Here is a 9,338-nt window from a genome sequence, read left to right as displayed (position 1 = left end):
CTAAACTGCTGCTACTTAACCAGAAAATAACTATTTAGCTAATAACCAATATCAAATATGTTAAGAACTGGATGTTATTAGATTTCCAGCCACTTTCTAAAGGGATTCATTTTCAAATCCTTCAGGGATAAAAGCCTGCTGGCTATCCTGACCAGGATCTTTCTATGTATCTGTTCTTAGCAGGAGATAATGGTCTACTCCCAAGCCTTTGTTTCTGTCCATGCTTTGCCAACTCCCATATTCTGTGGATGCAACAGGACACAGTGCTAAAACATTCACTTCTACCTAGTATGGTAAAAGCATTCAGCACTGATGTGGCACAAAATCAAAGATGGCTCATTTGCTGTTGACAGATGTTCAGGTACCATCCTTTGGCAGTACTTTAGCTATATATTTAGCCCCTACCACCAAAATGAGAGTCAAAACGAGCCCCTCGATTTATGGGCATGTTCCCAGAGCATCATTTGGGCTAATATAAAGTGAACCCATCCTCATCTTGTGCATGCTTTACTTTATCTAGGTTCCTACTTCTCATCCAACTTGCATTTCTGTCTGATTCCCAAGTTATGGCAGCTGTGTCCTGAAAAAGGGGTACGGGACCTTGCTAATGTTCTCACCTTCTTGGGGGCCAGGTGTGACCATCCAGGCATCCAGAGCTGCTGAACCCTGCTATGGTAAGCAGAGGTGGATCCAGGAAAGAAAAAATGCAATGAGGGTTAAGGACTGAAAATTCATCTGAAATATGGCAGTGTGAATCTTGGTCTGAACAAACTCAAGCTAATATAGTCTTAATGAAATTTTGAAGTAGATTAAGCAATGTGCAAAAACACAGCATGTATACTTATTTTTTAAAACCCATCTGTGTCACATGGACTGTAAAACATTCAGATTTAAAAACAAAATCATGTTAACGAGGAAAAAATCCCTCTATATACAAACCTTTATTCACATAAACACGGAGAGAAGCACAGCTGCCAACAGATACACCTACACCCATCCTCTGAATTAGTGCAACTGTCTCTCTTTGTAGAGTTAATGTCCTTTCTCCCATACAGTATCTGCAAGCAGGAAAGCAGTAAGACATTAAGTGAGGCTGCAAAAAGATTTCTATTATCATCCTTTCCTTCTATGCATGCTTCACTTCGGTACTTCATTTTGCTGTGCAGGGCTTGGGTTTTTTGATGCTGTTTATTTTCTCCTCCTTGCCCACTTACATTAAGACGACAACATTTTGTTCTGTATTTCCACGCCTGTTCCATGGTGATTTGTTAAAGATGTTGGGTTTGCAGTCAAACGACTGGAAAGATAAAAAGCTGGCAAGCTGCTTTCCTCATTAGAGAACGCAGCTCTCAAGTGCTCAAGTGCCAGCCTATTAGCTGAATTATTCAACAGAAGAAAAAAAATACATGACAAAAAAAAAAAAAAAACACACAGCGAGAGTGGGGAGAAAAGGGAAGCTTATTGACTTTGGTGCTACTTGTAAAGTTTGGCAGCATTCCTTGAAGTTCAGTTGTGGGATTAAACACATCTAAAGAACTCAGGCAAAGCTGACTGCTTGCATGAAAGCAGACAGAATCTGGCATTCATAATTCAGATATTTTACTGTATTGTTACAGTCTTGAACTGATAATGAAGAAGCCCAAGGGGGAGCATTTCTAAAACGATAATTTAAAAGAACTGTTTACGTGCAACTTGTGAATAACTGGTGGTGCTAGAGAACTTCCAAATGCAGCCAAAGTCTTTCAGCATGCAAACAACTTGCCACGCTGATCAATTGTAATAGTTTACGCGTGTGTTCCTATTGCATAATAAATACCATGTAATTCAAAAGAGCTTACCCATCAGTGAGAAAGGAGCGAGCTGACTTGCATCTTCCAATAGCAAGAAAAGTTGACATGTGGCAGCTTGTTCCCCTAACAAAGCTCTGAACCAGACCAAAAATTCTAATGGGAAAGTCAGGTTTGTCTGGCTTCTGCTATCTACTTTGATGTAACCTGAAAAGCAGAAGGGAAAATGCTTGATTCTGGCACAAAGTTAAGCAGGGTGGTCAAAACCTTGAGAACCCCATATTGCTAGGGAGCTGCACACGAATGGACAAAAACAGGTCTAATTCTTAACTCCAGAGGGAGGTGACTAAGGACACAGCCTCTGGAAATCTCTCTGGTGGGAGATTTCATTCCCCTGAGAAGTGAAACAGAGTTGGCGACATAGACACCTCATGCTTATAGAACAGAAAATCCATCACTAGACAAGTTACCATGCAGACCAAACTACAGAGGAAAGCATGGGTATCTCTCCATATTCCAGAAGCAGTATGGGCACAGTGAAGGACGGGTGTTATTTGAAGGGTTCAGAGAGAGGATCATAAAAACTGGTAAGCAAAAGTGAAAGAAATTTGGGCTTGTCAAAGTATTTTTGGCTATACCAAATACACTTAGGAATGGGGAAGAAAACAGAATAGGAAAAAAACCCCACAGATCTCTACTTTTAGAGCTGTGTATTTCCTGTGCTAAAGAAAAGGCAATGAGTTTTATGAATCTTTATAAGCTACAGGGATCTGCTTATTTTAATTGTCATATGAAGATAAAAACCTAAATTTGGAGATCTAGGAAACAAGTCCTTTAAGTACTGTACATCCTGAAAGAGCAGTACTGATTATGCAGCAGACTACCACCCATTCATTAATTCCCAGGCAGGTTCCTTCCCTTCTACCCAGAAACATTGTCCAAATAGATTTTGTGTTTTCAAGAAGAGGTGGGAAGAGATTGGTTATACAACACGTGCAGAAGTAACATCAGTGATGTTAGTTCTTAAGAGAGGGATTTGCATAGAAGCCAGAGTTTTTATGCTACAGAAGAGGAGAACAAATGAGGAGAAAGTAACAGCAACAGAATTCATCAAGCAATTAAATTATTTTACTTGGCGAGCCAGACAGAAAGAGAAGTCACTGAGCCATCACTTACAAGAGAATATCACAAACATAATGCTGGGAACCTTAATAATATAACAGGGCTGAAATTTAATAGCAGAAAAATGTGGCTAGGGAGCAGTTAGAATTTTTGCTGTAGGAGTGAAGACTTGACCTCCTGTCTATTGTTCCCAGAGGAGAGGAGAGGATGGGGTGTGCAGAAGCAAGTTACTGGTTGCAAGTATCCACATATCAGAGCAATCAATATAATCAGGTGAGCTGGGGATTTCTGGGGAAATAGGAAAGCATCAGTGATAGTGCGCAAGACACGGGCATGCCTTAGTGCATGCAGCTGGAGTCAGAATGGAGACCTTTTCCCATCCAAAGGGCTCAGCAAGTTTACCTAGGCATGCAAAGGCTGAGAAGGGATGTGATCACATGGGATAAAGTTTAAAAGAGGGCAGAGCTATTTATACTCAAAGATAAGGTCAATGCATGAACTAATGGGTAGAGAGTGGTCACAGATGTGTTCAGATGTTCCCTCCAGGCTCTCCTGTAGCCCTCTCAACAACCCAGACCTCTCATGGCATCTTTATGTCATGCTCTAAGGGCAGGAAAGGCAAGTAGCCCTGATTTCCAGCAGGCAAATCAAGGCACAGAGCTTATATCGCTTCCAGCCCTGCAAAGAACTCAAGGGAAGCCATGAGATATAAGCCGAACAGATGGGCCAACTTCTCCTTTTGGGGCAGCTCCAGTGCCAACCTGATGTCTTCCCCACAGACCCCCTAGATTCATCATCCTTTGGGACACGTGTGGAGGGGAAGCCCAAAAAAGAAAATACTAACAGGATCACTTTCAGATGACAATGTTAGGTGTACATTTGCAATACACTGAGGAGAGATGAAATATCTGTACAGAGAGGCCCACTACAAGTTATCATTTGATTTCAAAAAGAAAAAAAAAACAACAAAAAGCAGCAAATAGGCCAACATGTCTTCAAATACTTGGATCAAACTTTGGCAAATTTCTCCACTGAACCAAGAAGGCAGGGGAGAAACTCTCTTAATTGAGGCAAAGTTTGGTTCTGCCATGGGTTAAGGCAAAGGCTCTTCTGCTCCATGGACCTCAGTCAATGCTTTCGGCATTAGGAAGTATGCTGACATGGTCTGACAAAGATTAATTAATCAGAAGCCAGTATAATTGAACACTCCCATCACTTCTGTTAAAAATTCATAATTCTAGTTAGTGAGTGGAATAGACCTTACTTATATGCCACAGAGGTTTCCAGTTCTAAAAGACTCACAGGTGCCTGGGACAAAGCAGGACAGAGGCAAAGCTAGTTTTAAAACAACACACTCGGCAAAGCTGCCTCCTCCCTTCTCTCAAATTTCCAGCTCCACAAGAGGCAGAAAAAGAGAAAAAAAGAGTGGAGAAAAGGAGAGAAATGCAAAAAAATTAAATCTGCCAAAGAAATAGCAAGAGGAAAAATAGAAATGATAAAAAAACACAAAAAAACAACAAAAAAAGGAATTTCAATGAGATCCTTCTCCATTCTGGATGTGGGATGTTTTCAAATGATTTTGTAATCTCTATCTTCTCCCTCCTCACATTTAAGAAATGTTTGTTATGTCATTTATTTTTTCCTAAAATTGCAGGCCATTATACTAATAAATAATTAGATTTTGCAATGCCATAGTGATTGCCAGCCCTGAAATTCAGAGACACACAATCACAGGGAAGTGCTTAAGTTTTCAGGGCCAGGAGAAGGTAATTGGGCAGCTTTCTGTTTGCAACAGGAGGTTGCAGAGAGTGCAGGGACTGCGTGGTGGGTTCAGTATCAGACAGACTGTTCTGCATTTTCAACCCAAACCCTAGGGCTGTGTACAAGCTGTTACTACAAGATCAGTGCTTGTTTTCTGCCATGCGACTGCATGGAGGAATTGGATGCTGCAGCAGCACATTTGGCGTGACTAGCAGGATGAAGGCTTGCACAGCTGTACAAGTGGGTAACTTAAGTTTAGATTTATAATGAAAAGGAAGAGGATGGCCAAACCCTGTATGGTCCTCATGGTATTTCCCACATGAGCTGGAACCTGTTCCAGCTTCAAGGCTCATTAAGTAAAATAAACAGCTCAGAACAAGGGGAAGTTTTACAGACACCACCTCCTGCATTGCAATGAAGCTGAGAGCATGTGTAGAGATGAGAGGGAAAGYCCTCCACTCCAATGAAAAGCCACGACATCAACTTCCCAGGGCATGATATGACTGTGGGACAGTTTGAGACAGGAGGTAAGGAAAGCTGCATTCAGCTGCTGGTGGGAGGATATGCAGGGGGTGAAAGGGGATTTCTGCTGGTCAGGGGTAACACAATCCCTTCACAAAACATGGCAAAGAACATGTCCTGGATAGCATTCCCAGCTTAGCTTGGAGAACATTGGCAGTGTGCTGTAAATACAACCTGAAAGCATCCAAACTATCCTAAGATTACTCTGTGGAGCAACAAGGATATGACACAGCTTAATATAAGAGAAAACCAATCAGTGTGTGACCCAATGTCTGCTGAAGTYGGCTGGAAGCTTTGTACCAGAGCTCAGTGCTTTGGATGGGCGTGGGACGTATTTGCCCCACAAAAGGTTTTCAAGGAAGGGATATGTGTTTTTCTCTGAAAACAGCATGTTTCATGGATAATGCCAAACAAAGCACATTATTCACATGCAACCTATTAGAAGAAGTCCACTTCCTGGATCATCCCACAGGGCCTCCTCACAGTCTGATGGTGCTGAACACTGCTGTTCTCCCCATTCCTCTCCAGAACAACTTGCCTTTTCGGCTCCATGCAGCCTTTTGCTTCCAATCAGCTCCTCTCTGCAAGYGGAGGAAAGCCAACCTGCTTCATCCCCCATCAGCAGAAGCAATGGACTGCTGGTGTCACCAACGCAAGATCCCAGCAAAGCTTGGTGACAAATGAGACTATTCATATAGGTCTCTGGCAAACAGTTATTTCTGCTCTTAACAAAAGAACACTGTAGCTCTTTGCTGCATTCCCAAAATTGGGAGGCAGAATTCCCACACCATGCTTCCAGTACAAAATAGCAGGTACTGAGACCACAAAACAGCCTAGTGTACTCGTCAAGCAGACTGCAATCAAGCCATGTGAAACTTCACTACAGAAAGACACAGGCATAACTGTAATTCTTCATTGTCACCCCTTTAAGGCTGGAACAATTCATAACGGTATTGTTCCTACAACACAGCTCTCTATGACTACAAAGGACAGGACTTGGCCCTTCCCACATTTCCAGTTCACCAACCTGTATCACAGCCACTGTTTGCTCTCCTTCTACATGTAGCTCCGCGTGTTGTCTCTCCCTTTCATTTCACAACAATCTTTAGAGGCCAYGGCAGTCTGCTGGAGCATCCCCTGTGCCAAGCAAGCAGACCTAAAGCTGCTGCAAGGTGAACATTTGGATAAACAAAAACAGGGTAAAAGTGGATAAAAAAAAAAGCAGCAGGAAATAAATGCAGCAACTTTGCTTGCCCCAGAAACAGCCTGGAGCTGARAGTAGAGACCACAATTCCCAAGGCAGCTGACCAGAAACATTCCCTGAATGTCCAGGATGATTTAGGGGTGAAGGAGCAGAGGGGGGGGGGCATAAGATCCCTACCAAGATATACACAGTGTTGTATGATAGCTGGCCACTTGGATTTTCATATGATGCAGATGCAAGTTAGGTCAAGAGCTTTACTCTAAAACAGACTGCATAATCCATCAGTCTAGAGGCTACTCTACTCTCTCTCTCTGCCACACACACTCCTTCCCTTGGTTCTTGGCTAACAAAACATTTCAAAAGGCCCCGTTCTCCCTTCCCTCCACTCCAATCTGAATCAGAATAAGGTTGCTGCACTGCAGTTGCTTGTCACCCTGCCAAACTTGGCTGCTTTCACACCAAGGTTTGTTAGCAATGAGAGGCAGCAATAGAAAACTTAGCATCAAATCAATGAGCTAGAAGGGACCCCATCAAAGCACTGTTACTCTGTCTTTCAGCCACTGGATGATTTAATACTCACCATCCTCAGTATCACAGATGTTTAACTGGGTGAAGGGCCTGATTCATCAAAGCATCAAATTCCAGCTAATCTCCACAAAATAATCCAAAGACAAAGCATTCACTTTAGGACTTTCTACCATTAGGAGGGTGAATCTGTGGTTCAGTGGCACCTCCCTCCAGAYTTGCAATAGTTTTTTCACAAAAATGTCAGCAAAATACCACCATTGCTTTTAATACTTTTTTGTTTTCTTCTAAAATAAGTGCATTTCTGTACTTGGGGCATTTTGAAAGCACTGATCGAATCTGGTAGGGGTAGCCAAACACACACACATCGCATGGGAAATGGAACAAAGGAGAGAAAGAAGGGTACAAGCAAACATTTCTTCAGGATTGTCAGGCCTTTCAGTTACCATGGCAGTATGTTTCCATGGAAGCCAAATTTGAAGCCAGTTACTGCCACTAGTGGCCCAAAGAAAATTATTAGTTTTGAAAATTAACCAGGCTGCTCTCTACCTTGAAAGCCAGCCTACCCACAACCCCCACAAAAATAACCCCATCTTTCCATCTCTGATAAAGGATTCAATAAACACGCGGGGAAGGAGGAGAGAGGGGAAGAAAACACCACACAATGAAAAAAACAGTAGCTTCCTTTTATGCAACCAACAATACAGAAAGGCTTCTAAAACATACAGGCAAGCACAAGGCTGAATGTGCTCAAAGGCTGCTTTATGAAATATTGCACAGGGAGCTCAGTAAAATAATCCTGCAAGGCATTCTGTGCCAGAAGGATCCCAACAGGGCAGAAGGAGGTTGCTTTGAGACTACTGCTATTTACTTGCTATTTGTTTTAAACTAGCCCCCTTAATCATGCTAATGCTTTGCCCTTGGTTTTCTCACCCACCTCCCAGTCAAAGTAGGGAGAGGGGAGGGAGGAATTTTCTAGAGGACTTTTTTAGTCAACATTAACTATCAGCTTAGCAGCTTTGTTGCTTTTCTTGCCAGTCAGAACATACTTTTGAATGCTTCAAGGTCACCTTTTTGCTTATCTGCCCCATTCCTCCACCCCCCCMAAAAAAGTTCTCTGTAGCCCCTTTCATTTTTCTTAAGCCAGGGAGCCCACAAAAGCTTCCTACCCTATTTTATCACCAGTAACTGAAATAATGTGATGCAGACATTCAGCCTCTTTTGAAAGGGAAGTGGTGTAATTCAGTGATGAAAAGGAGTTATGTTCTATAGGCTACCTAAACACAAGAAGTTAAGGTGACAATAGCAAACCCAATACTTCAAAAGAACAGATCATTCAGTATCTGAATTTGTGACTTCCACTTAGAAACATATAACAAGTACCATTTCCCCTCTGACATGAAAAAGCGTCATGAAGCCTACCAAATTACACAGCTCCAAGGACAAAGCATAAAGAGTTCTAATTGATAAAGATGAAATGGGAAAGAGGCACCTGTAATGCGAGTGCGTTGGGCCATCAGCTAAATTCGGCTTCTCATTTTGAGGCAAAGACAGACCCAAGGTCTATATTATTCAAAAATCAGCCCTTGACATCGCTTACTGTAATCAGGCCTCCTTTCCTCACCGCTACATCTCTTATCATGTGGAAGAAGAAACAAGAAGCAAGAAGCAGGTGGTTCCAAAGCACAGTTCAAACAAAAGCACTTGATCCAAATACGGTGAGAAAGTTTCCTTTGAAGTGAAGGTGAATACAAATAAAAGGCCTAAAAATCTGGATTGGGATCCCTGCTCTGTTCAGACTTCCTTAGAAAAGGAACTAAAGATGATAGCATTTTTCAGAGAACAACTGACCTGATTATTCCAGAGGGGAGCCTCACAGGGCGCAAGGGAAGTGCTGTACCAACTACTTCTCAGACAAAACACCCTTCCCCAATCCACACCCTTTTAACAGTTAGCCATAAACATCTGAAGAAACTTTAAAATAGTCTGCAAGGCAGTCAAAGTAATCTACACCCRACTGGAACAATTGGCTTAAATCAAGGCTACTTCCCTGCTTGGGGATGTTTTCTCAGTTCCTAACATTATACAGCTCTGGCATATACTGTTGGACAGTCTGAAACCCTCCTGCTACCAGCTGCTTGCCTTTCCTTTCTGCCAGACTGCCTTGCAGAAGGAAAAGCATGTTCAGGTTTTAGCTGTTCAGTAAAAAGCCTGACATCTTAGTTTCAAGTCCCCAACAGATGAGTTTGCAAGTACATAGCAGTGGAGAGCAAGGATGCTGTAATACAGGTCACATGTGGATGCTGCCAGCAGCACAAGGCAGCTGAGAGCACAAGAGCCAGATAGAGCTGTGATCCATCCATTCAAGGGCCTCGTGGCAACCACCAGGAAAAGTTTAACCCTTTAGTGCAAGTCCT

This window comes from Apteryx rowi, unplaced genomic scaffold (assembly GCF_003343035.1).
Source record: "Apteryx rowi isolate R43461 unplaced genomic scaffold, aptRow1 scaffold_7, whole genome shotgun sequence".
In the NCBI taxonomy this organism is placed as follows: Eukaryota; Metazoa; Chordata; class Aves; order Apterygiformes; family Apterygidae; genus Apteryx; species Apteryx rowi.
Note: the sequence above shows the minus strand (reverse complement) of the source record.